The sequence below is a fragment of the Stigmatopora argus genome, chromosome 21 (assembly GCF_051989625.1).
Source record: "Stigmatopora argus isolate UIUO_Sarg chromosome 21, RoL_Sarg_1.0, whole genome shotgun sequence".
Classification (NCBI taxonomy): domain Eukaryota; kingdom Metazoa; phylum Chordata; class Actinopteri; order Syngnathiformes; family Syngnathidae; genus Stigmatopora; species Stigmatopora argus.
The window spans coordinates 10,358,691-10,379,093 of record NC_135407.1 but is presented as its reverse complement, the minus strand read 5'-3'; the positions used below and the strand labels follow the sequence as shown (position 1 = coordinate 10,379,093).

Genomic DNA, 20,403 nt, shown 5'->3' with positions numbered 1-20,403 from the left:
GCTTTTTAATCCAGCCCGCCGACGTTGTCCAAAGATTTTTTTTTCTTCCGAAGATGGCGCCGTCCGTCGGAAGCCAGTGGCAGCAGCTCTGTCCACTCTTATTTGTGGTTATTACAGTCATTTCATTTAACCTTTACTTTTGCCACATTCAAAATGGCGGCAATGTCACGTCATTCTTCCTCGCTGGGGCGACTGTCTATGTCTGGCTCCTCTTAAAAGGACTGCGTTCCAGTCTCCGTCAAAGAAGAAGAATTCCAGAAATGCCTCAACTTGCGGGCCTTGGGCAACCGGCGCGACCGACTAGTTCGAGCGGGGAGGCCCGGCCGGCGGTGCTATTTTCCGGCTAGTAAAAGCAAGGTGTGTGTTGCAGGGGACTTCCATCTTTTGCATTGGCTATGGTCACTGGCTTGCTAGCTATTCCACTAGCCTGCTAACGGTACCGTACCGCTGTACGGACAAAATGGAATTGAATCCATCATCATACACGCCGTTCAAAGCGGCTGCTTGTTGCAGTAGCTCCCTAAACCCTCACTCATTCTGTATTTTTAACCGGCCAAATAGCCTATATGGCCCCATATGGCAAGCATGCTAGCACCGGTGCCACTTGTAACGTCATAAGGAGCAGGACCAAAGAGAAGTTGTCGCCGGGTACAGCCCTACACCCAAGCTCAACTAGGCCGAGACTTCTCAGGTGAAACTATGCTATCGCAAGGGAGATTCCACACAGAATGCGTCATTAAAGGAGAAAAGCATGAGCTGGTCTTTGAGGTGGTGGAAACGCATCAAGAGCACCTCCTCTCTGGGGCCACCTGGGCCTATTGACATTCACAATACCCGAGGAGCTGAACAAAGTAGAGCAGATGCTATTCCATTATGCTGACGTCTTCAATTACCCTGTCGGTACCCGGACGTTTCGTCGACGGACACTTGGTCGCCAGACGTTTCCTCGACGGACAGTTCGTCGGACGGACATTTGGTCAACCATCTGTGAATTTGCTTCTTTTTAATACATGTTTTTATAAAATGATTTTATTTATTGCCTGTTATTTTAATGTTAAAGTTCCTTTAAACAATCTGAAGTAAAAACACTCACGGATGACTATGCAACAGTACCGACAAGCCATTGCACATAATTTTTAATAAAATAATTGTATTTATTGCCTTGCACATAATTTTTAATAAAATAATTTTATTTGTTGCCTTTTATTTTAATGTCAAAGTTCCTTTAGAGTAGTTTACTGAAGAATAAACTCTCTCATGATTATAATTTTGAGAGCTAGAGATTACCTGGTTGATCGCTATGATCTCTTTCAACAGTAAAAACTCTCTCTCATGATTTTAATTTTGAGAGCGAGTGAATCCGTCGACGAATTGTCCGTCGATGAAATGTCTGTTCGACCGACTGCCCGGCGACGAAACGTCCGTTCGACGAAACGTCCGGGGACAAAGTGTCTGTCGATGAAGTGTCCGGTCACGGGTGAAAATGGAAGGAGAGTTTGGGAGAGAAAGTGAAGATTCTGGTGGATGTGTTGGAAGGAATGATGAAAAGGAGAAGAACGCCGACAAAGAATGGAATGAATTGATGAGTTTGTATGGAGATGTGGAGGCACAAGTTCAGAGTGGTGTGGAAAGTAAAAAACAAGCTAAGGCTAGACGTAAGTTGGAGAAACAATTTTGTACGTTGAAAGGAAATTTAATTTTTCTGGTCAAAAGGGCGAATGGAATATGAATGGTTTGTCCATCGGTTTGCAAAAAATAGAGCGTGACGTAACAGCTAAAAAGGCAGAACTACAAAAGCGAAAGGAGGAGGCCATATCCTCATCTTTTACAGCTAGAGGTAATCATTCGGCTGATCGGTTAGCAAAATCAGTAGCTGGATACGTTGTAGATAATCCTTCTAATCTGGCCTATACCCACCACTCAGAGACGGTGCACGAGAGTTTGTCTGTGGATGTGGTTCTGGAGCAATGTTCCCTCTAAGCTGCGCGCGTGCACAATCGCGCACTGCCCGCACATTCTCAGCGCACAAGAAAATCTATCCAGCGCATAAACAACATCGACATAACATATTAAGTAATATCTAATATTAGACTTAATCTGATTAATTCCCTCCAATAATATTGTTTTTTTGTTTCTTACTCAGTGAGTGACAGGTGTCCAGCCAATGATACGATACGGTTCACTTACGGTACGAAGCCAATCATGGCATTGACGGTGCATGCGTCTGGGCCCTGCCTATGTGCGCCGTACAGGTTAGCTAGCAGGTTAATAGATAATACAAACCCCGCATCATGGCGAAACGAATAGGCAGCAACACATCCACTCACCAAGCTACAGTAAAATAGAAAATGCAGTACTTTTAAGATGGAATGGTTGTCGGAGTATGTGGAAATACAGGAAAAAGCGGTGAAATTGGTTGAGATTTTTTCTTCTTCAAGTAAGAAAGGTCTACTCTGTAAAACATGCAGCGATGCCAAAGTAGCAAGTGAGTTTTCAGATGGAAAAAATGTGGATTGAATGGAAGCTGGACTATCTCAAGCGTCACGTTCAGTATAAAAGTCATTCAAAATCTGTCAAAACTGTACGAAAACTCAAGATGGGACAGGGGATTGGTACATTATTGCGGGAGAGCGCAAAGGACCGAGATAAAAGGAACGAGCTGTCACACAAAAGATCGGACCCTGAACAAGTTAAAGTTCTTATTGACAATATTTTACTTGCCATCTGTTGGAGTAATCATTATTATAAATGTGTTTGCAATGCTTATTTAGGAATATAAATCCTTATTACAAAAATGCTTACAATATTAATCAATATATTTGCTTATTAGGAATAGTAATGCTCATCCTAAATGTGTAACAATATTAAACAATATATATATATGTGTTGATCGCTGTGCTTTTATGTTAGAGTTATTGGCATTAACAAAAGCCATTTTAATGCATCTCTTGCTAAAGTAAGGACTGTGGTTCACATCAAGAGGACAGCGAATGGCCTTGGGCATGGAGAGGTCTCACAACAAGTGCTCTTGGGAACTGCGAACTGTTTTCGGCTTCGGAAGGCTCACAACAGGTGCTCTTGGGAACTGAGGACTGTTTTCGGCTTCGGAAGATGGTCTCACAACAAGCGCTCTTGGGAACCATGGACTGTTTTGGGAAGATTCGACAAGACCTACAATTGTTTTGAGAACTGTACAAAATTGTTGTGAGACTCTACGAATGTTTAAACTTCTGTGGGGCATGGCGTTGAAGTCTTATGAATAAATTAGCGAAACGGACTTCGAGTGGTTAGAATAATCTTGACCGGACGAGCGGGTGGATGTATTCTCTTCTTGCAAGAATTAAATGGAGATGTGACTACAGATGCCTTTTTTATTGAAAGCTGAGTTTGGAAATACCCAAGGATAAACCTAACACCATCAAAGTGAATGCATCAATGCTGTCAGTTCAACAAATCCACAATCACATGGCAAAGTATGTGAATATACCAGAAAGCTGGCGAAGCAAAAACTATGCCTTTGAATTTGTGAACTCAATCAATGATAGTGCAGAATGAGACTGTGCAGTATTAAAAATGCACCCTGGCATACCCTGATAGTAGATGAGAGCACAGACATATCAGTACACAAAATGCTAGTCATTTATATTAAGTACAGGGAGGAAAATGATGTTAACTACAAAACTGCGTTTGGTGGCATCATACAGGTGACAGCATGCACTGCTCAAGATATTGTGCAGGAATAACTCAGTTTTACTCCAAACATGGACTGGACATGCAGAAAATGGTGATGCTGACCTCGGATGGTGCCTCAGTAATGCTAGGAAAACACAACAGAGTTGCAGCTTCGTTAAAGCGCCAAATACCACACCTAACTGAACAACATTGTGTGGCCCACAGAGAGGACTTGGGCATTGACAATGCCTGGAAGAATGTGCCTTCGATGAGAGATGTTGAAACCCTTCTTAGAACTATCTATTCCACTTTCTCTCGGTCCGCTGTGAAGAGGGGCAAAATAGAGTACCTGGCAAAGATTCTTGATGAAGATGCACTGTCATTCAGGTCTCTGAACAAACTGCGATGGCTGTCGCGGCACCAAGCTGTCAATGCTGTTCTGAGGAACTACACTGTGCTTACAGAATTCTGTAAAAGAGAATTCACCGATAACAGAGATCCAGTGGCAAGGTACTGCTACAAAAAGCTGAGTGATTCAAAATTCAAGGTTACTATCACTGCTCTGGGAGATGTTTTGGGTGAGGCCCTATTATTTACCGAGAGAGTTAACGGTCGTCATAGTAACGGCGATCTACATACCTCCGGATGCGAACATTTACACGGCACTAAACCTCCTGCTAATGGCTGTAAACAAACAGCAGCTTGACCGCCACGATTTGAGTCTTTATTGTCGCTGGTGACTTCAACAAAGCGTGTTTAAAGACTGTTCTACCTAAGTTTATTAAATACGTAAAATGTCACACTAGAGGAGACAAAACTCTTGACCATGTTTATTCTAATATCCCTCCCTCACCTAGCTGGATCAGATCACCTCTGCCTATCCCTCACCCCCGCATACACTCCACTCCTGAGGCTAACAAGGCCACAAATAAAGATAATAAAAACTTGGCCCAAGGATGCTCTCTCAGCTGCAGGACTTATTCCCGCACCAACGGGGAACTTTTCGAACACGACAACCTCCAGGACTACACGGACACTGTACTTTCCTACATCAAAAACTGCATGGACAACGTCACTGTTAATAAATGGATACGGGTTTTTCCTGACCAAAACCCCTGGATGACCAGGGAGACACAGGCACTCATCAAATGCCGTAACACTGCCTTCAGATCAGGGGACAAGATACACTACAAAGCTGCCAGAGCAGAGTTGAAAAGAGGCATTAAAAAGGCCAAGGCAGCATATACAAAGAAAATTGGAGGAGCACTTCACAGATAATAGCCCAAAGAAGATGTGGCAGGGAAAACGACATATTACCAATTACAATAACAATCGTGTGCGGTCGATTGGTCGCAGGTCTTTTGGTCGCGGTCTTTAGGTCGCCCGGAAGTTTGGTCGCCGGTCTTTTTTGTCGCCGGTCTTTTGGTCGCTGTTTGGTCGCCCAAATGATCGGCTGCTGCCATCTACTGTCAATTTATTAAAAAGAAACAAAGCAAATTCACAGATGGTGTTTTTATTGAAGCAATCCCATCTACTGTCAATTTATTAAAAAGAAACAAAGCAAATTCACAGATGGTGTTTTTATTGAAGCAGTCCAATGAACCTTCATTCTCTCTGGGAGAACTTGCAATGTTGAAATACTTTAGATTAGAGGTCATTTTTAGCCCGGAACTTTGACATTAAAATAAAAGTCAATAAGTAAAATTTATTTATTAAAAAGAAGACAAAGCAAATTCACAGATGGTGTTTTTATTGAAGCAGTAAAACTTAAAAACTCTAGCAACCTTCATTCTCTCTGGGAGAAATAAGAGCACTCATTTAACAGATCAGCTGCTGCCATTGACTGTCATAGGCATCCATTTAACACATTATTATTTTATTAACCAAATAAAAGTGGGGATTTGGATTAAATGTTCTGACATCCGACCCAGACCAGTTTGCGTGTAGAGCAAACAGGTCCACTGAGGATGCTATCGCCATTGCTCTACACACAGCACTGAGCCACCTGGAACACCATGGGAATTACGTAAGGATGCTTTTCATTGACTATAGCTCAGCCTTCAACACTAATAAAACCGGACATTCTGACTGACAAACTCTCCCACCTCGGACTATCCTCTTCCATCTGCTGCTGGATAAAGAACTTCTTAACCAACCGACCACAAACTGTTAGACTTGGTCCCCACCTCTCCTCCTCCATTACACTGAGCACTGGCTCCCCTCAAGGCTCTGTACTGAGTACTCTGCTGTACTCCCTGTACACATACGACTGTACACCAACCCACCAGTCTAACTCCATCATCAAATTTGCCGATGACACCACTGTGGTCGGACTCATCCCAGGAGGGGGTGAGTCGGCCTACAGAGATGAGGTCAACAAACTGTCTTCGTGGTGCTCGGTGAACTATCTCACACTGAACACCACAAAAACTAAAGAATAAATGCTGGACTTTCGCAAATATAGCACAGATCTGGCCCCACTCCTCATAAATGGAGTATGTGTAGACAGGGTCCAGTCCTTTAAATTCCTGGGGGTCCACGTCACGGATAAGCTCTCCTGGTCTACAAACACCAGTGAAGAAGGCCCATAAACGACTCCATTAGCTTAGGGTACTCAGGAGGAACAACTTGGACACCAAGCTTCTGGTAACCTTCTATAGAACCACTGTGGATAGCGTCCTGGCATACTGCATCAAAGTGTGTTACGCTGGAAGCACGGCAGCAGACAAAAAGGCCATGCAGAAAGTGATTTACACTGCCCAGAAAATCGTCGGCTGCTCTCTGCCCTCACTGGAAGACATTGCCAGCCCTCGTTACCTCAGCAGAGCCAGGAACATCATCGGAGACCCATACCACCCTGGTCACAATCTGTTCCAGCTGCTGCCCTTTGGCAGACGCTATAGGTCCCACAATGTACCGACAAAAAGGCTTAAGGACATTTTTCCCCCACATCCATCAGAACTCTAAACTTGCGGTAACACAACACACAATCCCTTCTGGGTAATAACTTCGGGGTGAGGTAATATGAAAAGACGTTTGGGCGGTGATCTGCCTCCTACTGGGTGACTGAAAGTAAGTGAAAGACAGTGAGAGGGAAGTGATCCGCTCGGGGGGGTGATGCGATGTATCCATAACGGCAGAATGCCAAATTAAGAGTCCGAAATTATCACTTATTTGGGTCTTTTGCCGAGAAAACACACCTTATGGAGAAGCACTACCAATTTCGTCATACGCAGTTTCTGGGTGTGATGACAATTAGGCTTTTGTTGTTGATGATGACGAAAGGGCATTTGTCCGATTATTATTATTATTATTATGGTGCAGCCTCGGGCATATTACTGTGAAGGAGCAACTTCGAGCTAGTAGCTGTTGGCATCAGGCCTTTTTACATCCCGCAGGAGTTTTCGCACATTATCGTAATAACTGCGTATATACCTCCTTCCGCCGATGCGGCAGTCGGTCGCGAGCTGCTTCACGATACTATGTCCCGGCTGCAGACATCACACTGCCAGTCTCTTTCTCATCTCTGGTGCTTTTAACCATGCTCCCTGTCAAAGCTGGATTGCCTCGACAATAATCTTCATACAGAGGAAGCAGCAAAACACGTGGTAGTTTTTGACTCCCGGCCGATGGAGGTTACCTGGGAGGGAGGCCCCATCCTGACCGCTCTCAAAATGGCCGCTGCCCGCTCCGCTTCCTTTGTTCTTGGCTAGCCCCCACCCTTCCTAAGAAGGGGGGGGAGCGGACGGACAGAGCTAGCGTCCACGTCGAGGTCCCCCAACCAGATACGCCGTCCGCTCGGTCGGTGATGGTATTTAATAGAAGTTAGGCGGAGACAAACTTTAGGCGGGAACACGAAAGGGGTGTGTTATATACAAAGTGATGACAGGCCTTGACCTGTAGGTGTCAGTAAAAATTCTATTCTAGTGACTTTAAATTCATGAGTGCAGAAGGGTGCAAGATTAAATATAAGAATACAATTCATATTTCACACTCCCTTAGCTTCTACTCTCCTCAAAGGAGGCATACAGCTCAGTCCCCCTAACCCCACTGGGCCACTCAGCCCACAACCTGGTCCATGTGATCCCCACCTACATCCCTATGGTGAGGAAAGTAAAACCTACCACAAGGATCATACAAAGATGGACCGAGGAGACCAGCATGGTACTGAAGGACTGTTTGGAGACCACTAACAGGTGCTGTGCAATTCACATGGGAAAGAGATTGACAGCTTGACCCACTGCATCACAGATTTTATTAACTTCTGTGTTGAGAACATTGTACCCTCCAAGAAGGTCCGTTCTCCAACAATTAGCCGTGGGCCACCAGGTATCTAAGGGCCCTCCTGAACAAGAAGAGGGCTTTTAGGTCTGGGGAGAAAAAAAGTCTGAAAATGGTGCAGAAGGAGCTGAAGAGAGAGATAAGGAGGGGAAAGACTGTAATATATTGATACTAGAATTGTTAATTGCCTCAGGTTATACAAGTGTGTTTAACCACGCCCCCTGGTGACCGTTGTGAAATACAGTGTGACCCGGATGGAGTGGTGTTGTGTGTCCGGTTCTGGTGTTGCAATAAAGAGCTACACATGTGTGAACCCTGGGTCCGCCGTCTATTTCTGTTATGGTTATATTAACAGTTATATAAAGTACAAAGTTATCACAATTAGCCGTGGGCCACCAGGTATATAAGGGCCCTCCTGAACAAGAGGGTTTTTAGGTCTGGGGAGAAAAAAAGTCTGAAAATGGTGCAGAAGGAGCTGAAGAGAGAGATAAGGAGGGGAAAGACCATCTACAGGAGGAAGCTAGAGAACCAACTCCAGAGAGCCAACACCAAAGAAACATAGATGCCCTGTATAAAAAGGGGAGTGACATTCTCTGATGGAAGCGACCAGAGTTATGGAGCCGTGGTGTACCTCAGATGGGAGACAGCGACGGGCTTCGAAGTCAGACTCGTCGAGTCCAAGGCGAAACTCTCACCACTTGACCAGAAGGGAGAACCAGTAAAAGCTGAAATATGTGGCGCTGTCTATGCGGCTCGCCTCAGAAGATACATCGAAAAGCACAGTCGAATGGAGATTGAAAAATGGGTCCACCTAGTAGACAGTCAAACTGTGTTAGGAGCAATCCAAAGAGACAGTTAACGGATATCAAACTTTCTTTGCGAACAGAGTTGGAGAAATTCAGAAGACCACGTCCGTTGACGACTGGTGGTGATTCCAGGGAGACCTCAATGTAGCGGACATACTAACAAGAGGAGTTGCCCCGGAGGACCTCAGAGAGGGCTCCACGTGGCAAGATGGACCCGAATTCTTAAGGGTGCCCATAGGAGAGTGGCCAAAGAAGTCGCTGCCTATGCAAGGGAAATAATTAATAAACTCCAAAGGAAATCTTTCACAGCAGTACAGACCAGGTCACAGACGAAAAGAGACACGATCGATGCACCATTTGCCGGAACAAGTAATCCGACCCATGCCACGAATGGGAATGATCAGAGTATCCCACAAGAGGCTGCAAGCGGAGATGAGCCCTGAGCCTGAAGACCTCCAGCCGGATCTGCTGTGAAAGAACTGATCGTGGTAAGGAAATTCAGCAGCCTAACCAAGTTGATCAGGGTTATAGCCTGGGTATGGAGAGCTGCAACAAAATGGAAGTGTATTGGAAAAAAAACCAACTACAAGTAAACCAAAGAGGCAGAGACTTTCATCAGACCAGATAAAGTCCAGAGCCAAGCAAGCTGTACTTACACTGAGTGAGTATGAAGATTCGAAGATGGACCTCTTCCAGGCAGCCCAAGAGGGTGCATCCTTCCAAGACACCACCCTCAACAGGTTGGCTGTATACAGAGGCGGAGACTGAACTCTTTGTCTGCGGAGGAAGATTTCAAATCTTCGACAACGACAAAACTGCCGTACCAATTTTACCCCATGATGCATGGATATCTTCTCTTCTGGCACAAGAAGCCCACAACACAAACCATGAACAGCAGGCACACTCCTGCGTATGAGGAAGAAAGCGTGGTTTATAAGAGGCCAAAGATTGGCTCAGAAGATCGTAAATGATTATGTAACCTGCAGAAAAAACAAAGCCAAAAGATGCCAACAAATCATGAGTGACCTCCCATCCGAGCGAACGACACCAGCCAGGCCATTTCAATACGCAGCTGTGGACCTGTTTGGCCCTTATGAAGTGAGGGATGAGGTGAAGAAGAGAGCAGGACTCAAAGTATGGGGACTAGTTTTCTGCTGCATGGCATCCCGAGCCCTACACACAGACGTTGTAAATGACCCGTCATCTGAAACGCCTGTCCCCATCAAGAAATTCGAGATGAAACTCTTGACCGAGGGGTTTTCGCTCATAGATAAAGCCATCGCACACTTCGAGCAGCAAGACCCAAATATTGAACGTTGCACAAAGGTTGCAAATCAATTGAATGACGCCATACAGTGCTACCGCATCATTTATGATGAAAAAAAGATGAAAACTGTGCAATCGTCGTTAGATCGCTTCTTTCGGCCAGTTTAGGGTTAGGGTTTTCAAATGTATTTATTAACCATCTCTTTTTCAGCACCTTTCTCAAAGAACTGGAGCAATATGAACACATGCCTGAGGAGTTTGGACGCTGCTTTGTCACATGGGTATTTATTGCTTTATCTATAACTACTATCCTGCTGAAAATTGACCCATAACGATTCCCTAACAATTTAGCTTGTTTGCAGGCTGTGAAGTTTCAGTTCTATGTGGATTATTGCAAGAACCATCCACAATCCTCTAAGCTCATTATGGTGCATTCTCGGAACTATTTTGATGTAAGTTAAATATCAAACTGATCAAAACTTGACTCCAGGACACAAATTTTCATGATCTTAGTCTTTTCTCTCTCTCTGTGTTAAACAGTAAATTCAGCAAAAAAAAACAATTGCCAAAAACGATCGCCTCCTACCTACTGAAGCCTGTACAGGTAATCTAAAAATATCCACTCGTGCTCAAGGTAAGTCCAAAAATGGTGGTAAGATTTTAGTATTCAGTAAACCAACATTAATTGCATTCTTTACATACTCATAATACGTGACATTCAGCAAAACCACCACTTCTAAAGGTGTCTAATTAAACAACAAACAGTGGTACCTTGAGATACGAGCTTAATGCGTTCCGGGACTGAGCTCGTATATGTCGATTTACTCGTATCTCAAATCAACGTTTCCCATAGAAATGAACTAAAATAATAATAATTAGCTCCAACCCTCTGAAAAAACACCGGAAAACGATTTTATTTGTTATACAGGTAATTGGCCAACTGAGATTCTGTGGAAGCATGTTACTAATGCTCTTCATTTATTTAGAACCTCCTGGAAAGTTGTGAGAGGAATAGCGAGCTCCAGGATGCCGTGGAGGGGATGCTTAGCATTTCCAAGGCAATCAATGATGCCATGCGTCTCTCCTTGGTGGATGGTAAATGAACACTTGGCAAGATGGCCACACATTTGCTTTTCATTGATGTATCATTTTCTTACATTGCCTACTTTACCCTTCTTCAGGGTTTGACGAGAGCATCAAAGAGGAGCTGCTCCTGGAGGAGTCCTTCAAGGTGTGGGATTCCAAGGCACCCTTCCGAATGGGCAGAAAAAGACACCTCTTTCTCTTGGAGAAGACCTTGGTTTTTTGCAAGGTGGCCAACGACACCAAGGGAAAGTACAAATACATTTTCAAGAGAAAACTTAATGTGAGTAATCCTTTACACCATTTTTATATGTGAACAAAATCTGTGAAGATGATAATCCCATTGCCTCCTCAGCTCTTCAAACTAAATGTGATAGAGCATGTGGAGGGAATCCCCGCAAGTTTGCACTTTCGAGGGGTTGCTAATTGAACAACATCATTGTTCTCAACGTTAGGTGCTTTTCACTCTCTCTTTGAAAGTAAATCAGAAAACAAATATTGTAACTCCTAAAGTAATTGAAATTCTGACGACACCGCTATTATTGGACGAGTGACGGACGGGAACGACCTGGAGTACAGGGGAGTCATCACAGCCTTTGTTGACTGGTGTAGGCAAAACCACCTCTACATCAACACCAGTAAGACAAAGGAAATGGTCATCGATTTTCGGAGGAATCCTCAACAGACCACTCAGGTGAACATCCATGGTACAGACATTGAAATCGTGGAGAATTTTGAGTACCTGGGTGTTCACCTCAACAACAAACTAGATTGGTCCACAAACATAGATGCCCTGTACAAAAGGGGCCAGAGCCGCCTCTACCTACTGAGGAGTCTACGTTCCTTTGGAGTGTGCAGGACACTGCTGAGGACTTTCTACGACACTGTGGTGGCATCTACAGTGTTTTATGCAGTGCTCTGTTGGGGATGCGGGAGCACGGAGAGGGACAGGAACAGGCTGAATAAGCTGGTCAGGAGGGCCAGCTCTGTTCTGGGCTGTCCTCTGGACTCTGTGGAGGAAGTGGGAGAGTGGAGAATGCTGACCAGGATGATGTCCATCATGGACAGCACCTCCCACCCCCTGCATGAGTCTGTGGAGTCCCTCCGAAGCTCCTTTAGCAATAGACTGCGGCACCCTCATTGCAGGAAGGAGCGCTTCCGCAGATCTTTCCTCCAATCAGCTGTCAGGCTCTTTAACAAAAAAATGGCTGAGTGTTGACACCTACCGTATGCATGCATGTATATATGTGCTAAGCAACACACTTATTTATTTATATATTTATTCATGTATTTATTTATTAACTTACTAATTATCTATCTATTTAGATCTCAAATGCCTTTCCTATTTCTGCATCCTCACCCTCTAGCTACTGTGACAACGAAATTTCCCGAATACGGGATGAATAAAGTTATCCAATCCAATTCAACCCAATGTTAATTTGAAGCGAAATTTACCATGATAGATCAGAAAAATGGGACAAATTGCACGTGTAGCAAATTTAATTGCTGGACTTAGTTCAGGGCAAATTATTATTTGTTTTAAATATAAAAATTACAATCCAATGTCAATTTGAAGCGAAATTTACCATGATAGATCAGAAAAATGGGACCTGCAACCTTGACAAATTGCACATGTAGCAAATTTAATTCCAATTTTCTCCAAATGTAATCTGTGAAATTGTATAATTTGAGTTTCTGAGTAGTCAGAGAGGTCTGCTACTAGGATTGACCCACTTTGTCTGAAAACTGTGAAAACATTTTTATTTACAGTACCACAAAAATGAGAAGTGCAACCAATACAAAGTGACGCATAAAACTTTTTTCTTAATTTAATCTGTGAAATTGCATAATAGTAGTCAGGGACATGAACAACTAGGATTGACCCACCTTGCTTGGAAACGATCAGAAAATTTTGATTTACAGTCCCACAAAAATATGGCCTGCAGCGTTGACAAAGAGCACGTACTATTTTATTCCATTTTTTCCCCAAATTTAATCTATGAAATAGCATATTTTTGAATTTATGAGTAGTCATTGAAGTTTAGTATTAGGATTGAGCCAAGTTTCATGGAAAAAAATCTTGATTTACAGTATCAGAAATATTGGACCTGGAACCTTGGCAAAGTGCACATGTCTTAACTTTAATTTCAATTTTCTCTAAATTCAATCTGTAAAATTGCATAATTTTGAGCATGTGCATAGTCAGGGGGTGTACTACTATGATTTAGCCATCTTGCCTGGAAATTATGAAAAAAATCTTGATTTACATGACGACAAAAATGGGACCTGCAACCTTGAACACAGTACGCATGTAGCAACTTTAATTCCCATTTTCTTTAAATTTAGCCTGTCAAATTGCATAATTTTCAGTGAGTAGTCAGGGAGGTGTAGTAGTAGGATTGACCCACCTTGACTGGAAACTAAAAATAAGACATTTTTATTTACAGTATCACAAAGATGCTCTGTCCTGCCGGTCAGGGGGATTCACATGGCATTGTACTCATTGACTGGAGTGTGTATGTTTAAACCATGGCACTCTATTTCATTCATAAATTATTAAAATGCTGGGGGTTATATGGTGCTCTTTTGTGACTGCGCTGTGAGCACACGAAGGGGGGTAGGGGGGTGGGGGGTTTAGTTAGTTCTTTGAGCGTCCGCTCATTGGAGCACGAAAACGCTAAAGTCCGCTAGCTTGACCGCATTCAAATTTCGGTATGGCAAGAGAGCCTTCTGAGTCGGCAGGGTGCTCTATGATGTCCGCTACAGAAAATAAAGTAAAACATTATGAATAAGTATATCAATTTCTGTTGCATCTACTGACTAGCTAAACAACAAGATCGCAGAAGGTTCCTATTTTTATCCTCCAGGAGTCAATTAACAATTAAGAATAAGGGTCGGGAACCTTTTTGACAGAGAGAGCCATAAACAATTCATATTCTTTAATGTTATGTCTTGAGAGCCATCCTTAGAATTGAAAAGTAAAAATACATGAAAGTGGGATTTTTTTTCTTTTGGGCATGTCACCACTTTTAAAGAACAAAAAGTCTCTGAATTCTTTTGACAACATTGTTATGCTGTTGCTAATTTCGGGACTCAGCTCCCTAACCAGTGAATTCCATATTTTACCTCACAGGTTAGTGGAAAGCGACATATGGCTCCCGAGTCATAGGTTCCCTACCCCTGATTTAGAAGGACGCAAAGTATTATCTGCATTGTCAGGAAAAAAATGTTTAGAAAAGCCCACAATTAAACGATAGCAAGAGCTTTTTGTTAGCTCTTGGTACATTCAATTGGAGATTTCTAAGTCAGTTTCTTATCACTAGCATTTACAAACAGCAACAGGTGAACTTGCTTCAATTACTCGTTGGCTAAACTAAATACCGTTTGATATTGTTATAAAATAATGCCAGAGTAATTCAACTTACCTCATTCGTTCAATCGTTGCAAACATTTTAGAAGCCATCTGTTCCACGTGTGGTCTTGTCCAGTTCGTTTCTGCTTGTTCGGTTGTCGACAGTACTACATCATAGGTCAAAGAGCGCTCTTTTATGACGTCATGCTCTATCATCTTTAGTTTAAGTTTAGCGCCAAACGGTGATTTTGCTAACTGCGAAATTGCAGTTAAAAGAAAAACGATTACAATTTAATCTTAAAATTATACTCAAAAAGGAGCAGCAGAGAGAAAAACAACGTTTTTCCATCACAATAAATCACTCGCACTTTTTAAATGTGACATCGCAACCTGCTTCAACGTTGCGTTTCCTGCGTTTAGATTGATGAAACTTTGAATTCGTTGGGAAAATGAAAGAGCAATTATCTTAAAATAATAATTCATTGTGCAACAAAACAAAGCGCATTTTCTGTTAAAGAACCAAAGCGTTGTTTTACTCTCTGTATTTTCCAGAATTTGAAATGACAGTGGATCATTGATGAAAAAGAAAAATATATGTAGTATATGTAACTTGTATTTTAATGCAGTATAATCAAATAATAAAGTAATAACAATTGTGTTGGTGAACACCACCCCACCCACACACACATTTCTTTTAAAATATTTAACTATTATGTACATAATGATTGAACAGATACAATATTTGCCAACAAATAAACAACCCAGAAGCCGTCTTGTGGCGTAGAAGTTCACACGCCTGACTTCTGCGCAGGCAGGCGTGGGTTCGATTCCCACCAGTGGCGGTTTGATTGAAAGTACGGATGGTCCTTTGTCTCTCTGTGTACCCTATAAGTGACTGGCGACCAGCCTTAGGTGTAATCTGCCTTTCGCCCAAAGACAGCTGGGTTTGGCTCTAACAACACCCGCATCCCTTTCGAGAATGTGCAGTATTGAAGACGAATGAATATATAACAGCAAAACATTTTGTGAAGATAACAGAAGTTTAATTCTGTATAAATATCAAACTATATACAAATGTCTGTAATCAATCATTTGAACTGTACAATAGGGGGAAGGGGATACAAAAATATTCAATTTAAAGGTGACTTTTTTTTGTTCCATACGCTCCAAATATATTAACATCATATGACTGTCCACAAGCAATAAGTTACAGGTCTAAAATATTTAAAATACAAACATTTAATTAATTCAAATTAAAGGTGACTTTCTTTTTTTCCAAGTGTTCTTTGTTTGGTTGATTAACTTTGAGAATGCCTCTGTTTCTTGATGCAAGCTTTAGGTCGGGTGTCATCTTGTGGCAATCCCCAATCTTATTGGAGGCGGGCTCATCGAGCTACTCTCGGCCACTGTAGTTCACTGCTTTCACCTTGACTCTCAAATGTTCTTCACCCCTTAAAACACAATAAACAACACCTCTTAAATTCTGTTATTAATCTATTTTAACCAGGCAGTAAGTGACATGATGAACGTATGTGTAAATAACAAATTACAATGGCTCGTTTAAAAAAAAAAAACAGTCGACTCAGTCATGACTCATAATACCACTTTTAGTGTGTAGACCTAAACCAAAAAGTGCCTGTCTATTTTGTAGGAGTGTACTTAAATACCTCTGGTGCTTGAATTTAGGAATATAAAGAGGCTTCTTCAGTCCTGCCCCCAGGAAGTTGGTCTGTTCATGGATCAGCTTTCGGATGTGCTCGATCCATTCCAGTTTGGTCTTAACAGTGGATGCCTATTGATTTGGAAGACAGGCAAAAGTAAAATGTGGCCTTTTGGACCACTTTTGAGAACCACATAAGCATCCTAAACTATTTGCTGGAATTTCAATTACTGTAAGAGTTACAATACTTGTTTTCTGTTTTACTTTCAAAGAGAGAGTGAAGAGCACCTTACCTTGAGAACAATGATGTCGTTCAATGTGCAACCCATCGAAAGTGCAAACTTGCGGGGATTCCCTCCACGTGCTCTATCACATTTAGTTTGAAGAGCTGAGGAGGCAATGGGATTATCATTTTTACAGATTTTGTTCACATATAAAAATGGTGTGAAGGATTACTCACATTAAGTTTTCTCTTTAGTATTTGCACTTTCCCTTGGTGTCCATGGCCACCTTGCAGAAAACCAAGGTCTTCTCCAAAAGAAAAAGGTGTCTTTTTCTGCCCATTCGGAAGGGTGACTTGGAATCCCACACCTTGAAGGACTCCTCCAGGAGCAGCTCCTCTTTGATGCTCTCGTCAAACCCTGAAGAAGGGTAAAGTAGGCAATGTAAGAAAATGATACATCAATGAAAAGCAAATGTGTGGCCATCTTGCCAAGTGTTCATGTACCATGCACTAAGGAGAGATGCATGGCATCATTGATTGCCTTGGAAATGCTAAGCATCCCCTCCACGGCTTCCTCGAGCTTGCTATTCCTCTCACAAGTTTCCAGGAGGTTCTAAAAAATGAAGAGTATTAATAACATGCTTCCACAGAATCTCAGTTCACCAATTACCTGTACAACAAATAAAAAAAAATCCCATTGCAATAGTATCCTGTTTTTGGTGTTTTTTTCAGAAGGTTGGAGCCAATTAATTTTTTTTTAGTTCACTTTTTTTTATGGGAAAAGTTGATTTGAGATACGAGTCAATCGACATAGGAGCTCAGTCCCCGAACGCATTAAGCTCGAATCTCAAGGTACTACTGTATTGTTGTTTAATCAGACACCTTTGGAAGTGGTGGTTTTGCTGAATGTCACATATGAGCATGTAAAGAATGCAATTAATGTTGGTTTACTGAAGAACACTAAAATCTTACCACCATTTTTGGACTTACCTTGAGCACGAGTGGATATTTTTAGATTATCTGTACAGGCTTCAGCAAGTAGGAGGTGATCGTTTTTGGCAATTGGTGTTTTTGCTGAATTTACTGTTTAACACAGAGAGAGAAAGGACTAAGATCATGAAAATTTGTGTCCTGGAGTCAAGTTTTGATCAGTTTGATATTTAACTTACATCAAAATAGTTCCAAGAATGCACCATGATGAGCTTAGAGGATCGTGGATGGTTCTTGCAATAATCCACATAGAACTGAAACTTCACAGCCTGCAAACAAGATAAATTGTTAGGGAATCGTTATGGGTCAATTTTCAGCAGGATAGTAGTTATAGATAAAGCAATAAATACCCATGTGACAAAGCAGCGTCCAAACTCCTCAGGCATGTGTTCATATTTCTCCAGTTCTTTGAGAAAGGTGCTGAAAAAGAGATGGTTAATAAATACATTTGAAAAAGTGAATGGCATATACAGACGCTCCCCTACTTACGAACATTCGAGTTACAAACAACGGTACATACGAACATGTCTGCGCATAAGGCATATGTCGAAAAATGTTCGGAAAGAGATGCTGCAAGTTAGATTTTGTATTGCGCGCCTTTTTCCGAGTAGTGCTTCTTTCCGCCGCTAATATCGACGCTTGGCGCTGTGAGAGGGAGGAGGCTCAGCAACGTGTCGAGGAGGAGGAAGAAGAAACGCCTGACCCCATGAAGAAATTCGAGACGGAACTCTTGGCTGAGGGGTTTTCGCTCATAGATAAAGCCATCGCACTCTTCGAGCAGCAAGACCCAAATATTGAACGTTACACAGAAGTTGCAAATCAATTGAATGATGCCATACAGTGCTACCTCATCATTTATGATGAAAAAAAAAAGAAGAAAACTGTGCAATCGGCGTTAGATCGCTTCTTTCGGCCAGTTTCTAGTAAATCCTCCAAGGAAGATACTCATCAACCCTCATCTTCTTCTCCTCGACCCTCAACTTCTTCCTACATTGAAGTTACGGAGGAGGAAGTAAGTTTTGAAGCCCATTCCAGCAACGACGAAGACCCTCTCATGATATAAAATCCTCCTCCTCCTCCTCCATCATCTCCTTAAGCATCGAGTACATCTTCCAAAAGTAAGTTAAACTTCATTTTATTTATCTTATTACGTACATGTACATACTGTGTGTTACTTATACAAGCCTTAAACAACTTTATAAACCTTCAATATACTTATATAGGACTTAAACATAAATTATAATACAAAATATAGCACTGAGCAACTTACAAACAAATTCACCTTACGAACATTCGCTCGGAACGTAACTCGTTCGTAAGTAGGGGAGCCTCTGTATCAACATCAAAGATTTGAGTCTCATTTAATTAAATAAGAACATACATATTAAAAAAAATCTTGCCTTAGGTAAGGCAATGTTTTAAGAATTCACCAAGAGCCTCATTTATTAAGATTTGTCAACTCTTAATATATAAACACACCAAACTTTGACATAAGAGGCTTTAGGTTTCATTTTTAGTGAAAAGTCACATTGTTTACTTGTGGTGGAATTTATATAGGTCCAGCAGGTTCACAAAGATGACGTGTTGCCTTTTGCTGATTCCTGGAGGGATCCTATTGGTTGGTCTGCATCGCCCATTTGAAAATCTGCCAACGCCACACAAATCACTTGGTTAGAGATTGTCTAAAATAAAATGGAAAAAGAAAATAAACTTAAGTCAATGCGCTACACCAGGCCTTGCACGGGTCTGCTCGAATCATCTCTGCCACAATGAACATGATAAAAATTAAAAAAGGCATGAATGTGCTAGCGACTGATAAAGCAAAGTAGGCATGGGTGAGGACATTTACAATTAAAAATAAGGGATATTATTGGCATTTACATCTTCCATTCAGAAACAAATAACAAAACCTCTATAAATAATAAAAAAAATCCTACTTTTTAAATGATACTACATAATTCACAAATGGATAATGAGCCACATACCTTTTTTGGAAGCAGATTTTTTTCTGTGTTTATCTTGTGTCGAGAATGACATCCATTCACTGCGGTCAAGCCAGCGGACATTCATTTTTTCGTGGTCAAATGAGCGGACGCTCAAAATAGCCCGGCCGCTGAATCCAAGCATTACGGTAATTCCATTCAAAACAGAAGTGTTGAAACAGCGGCTGACTTCCGTGTGCATGTAGTGCTTTAAAAAAAACTCAACAGTAAAAAAACTGCACCATATAGATCCAGCATTTTCATTATTTAAAAATGAAATAAAATGTCACGGGTCAATCCTAGCAGACCTCCATGACTAATCACATACATAAAATAATGGAATTTCACGGATTAAATGAGAAAATTGGAATTGAAATTGCTACATGTGTACTTTGTTCAAATTTGCTGTTCCCATTTTTGTGGGACTGTAAATAAAGATTTTTTTTTCAGTTTCCAGGCAACATGGGTCAATCTTGGTAGCAAACGTCCCTGAAGACTCAAACTAAATTATGCAATTTCACGAATTAAATTTAGAGAAAATTGAAATTAAAATTGCTACATGCGTACGTTGTTCAAGGTAGCAGGACTCATTTTTGAGTTACTTTAAATGAAGAATTTTTCAGTTTCCAACCAAGGTGGATCAGTCCTAGTAGTACACCTCCCTGACCACTTTCAACCTCAAAATTATGCAGTTTAACATATTAAATTTTGAGAAAATTGGAATAAAAAAATGCTACATGCGTACTTTTTGTTCAAGGTTGCAGGTCAATGTAAATTATGATTTTTTCATAGTTTGCAGGCAAGGTGGGTCAATCCCAGAAGTGAACCTCGGTGACTACTCACATTCTCAGAATCATTGCAATTTCACAGATAAAATTTGAATTAAAATTCCCACAAGCATACTTTGTTCAAGGTTGCACTTTTACCATTTTTGTGGTACAGTGGTACCTCGACATACGAGCAATTTGAGATAAGAGTAAAATTTCGAGCAAATATTTACCTTGAGATACGAGAAAGCCAGGTGGCCAAGACATGAGAGGCTGTTTATGATTTTAGCGCACTGTCTTTTTTGCTGCATCTCTTGTGTA

General features: G+C 41.7%; 2 protein-coding genes and 1 long non-coding RNA gene across 3 annotated transcripts in view; 1 reads left to right on the top strand and 2 right to left on the bottom strand.

The window, feature by feature from the left end:
• LOC144066887 (gonadotropin-releasing hormone II receptor-like) overlaps nt 1–20,403 on the top strand; it is a 252,259-nt gene that overhangs the window by 7,400 nt on the left and 224,456 nt on the right. The window lies entirely within an intron of this gene.
• LOC144067508 (triple functional domain protein-like) overlaps nt 1–20,403 on the bottom strand; it is a 78,696-nt gene that overhangs the window by 4,913 nt on the left and 53,380 nt on the right. The window lies entirely within an intron of this gene.
• Nucleotides 16,127–18,397, bottom strand: LOC144067296 (uncharacterized). The gene is made up of 7 exons (XR_013297894.1): nt 17,684–18,397; nt 17,513–17,602; nt 17,334–17,426; nt 16,848–16,956; nt 16,581–16,761; nt 16,414–16,508; nt 16,127–16,252 (listed from the first exon to the last, which is right to left on the bottom strand). It is a non-coding gene; the product is annotated as an uncharacterized LOC144067296 (long non-coding RNA).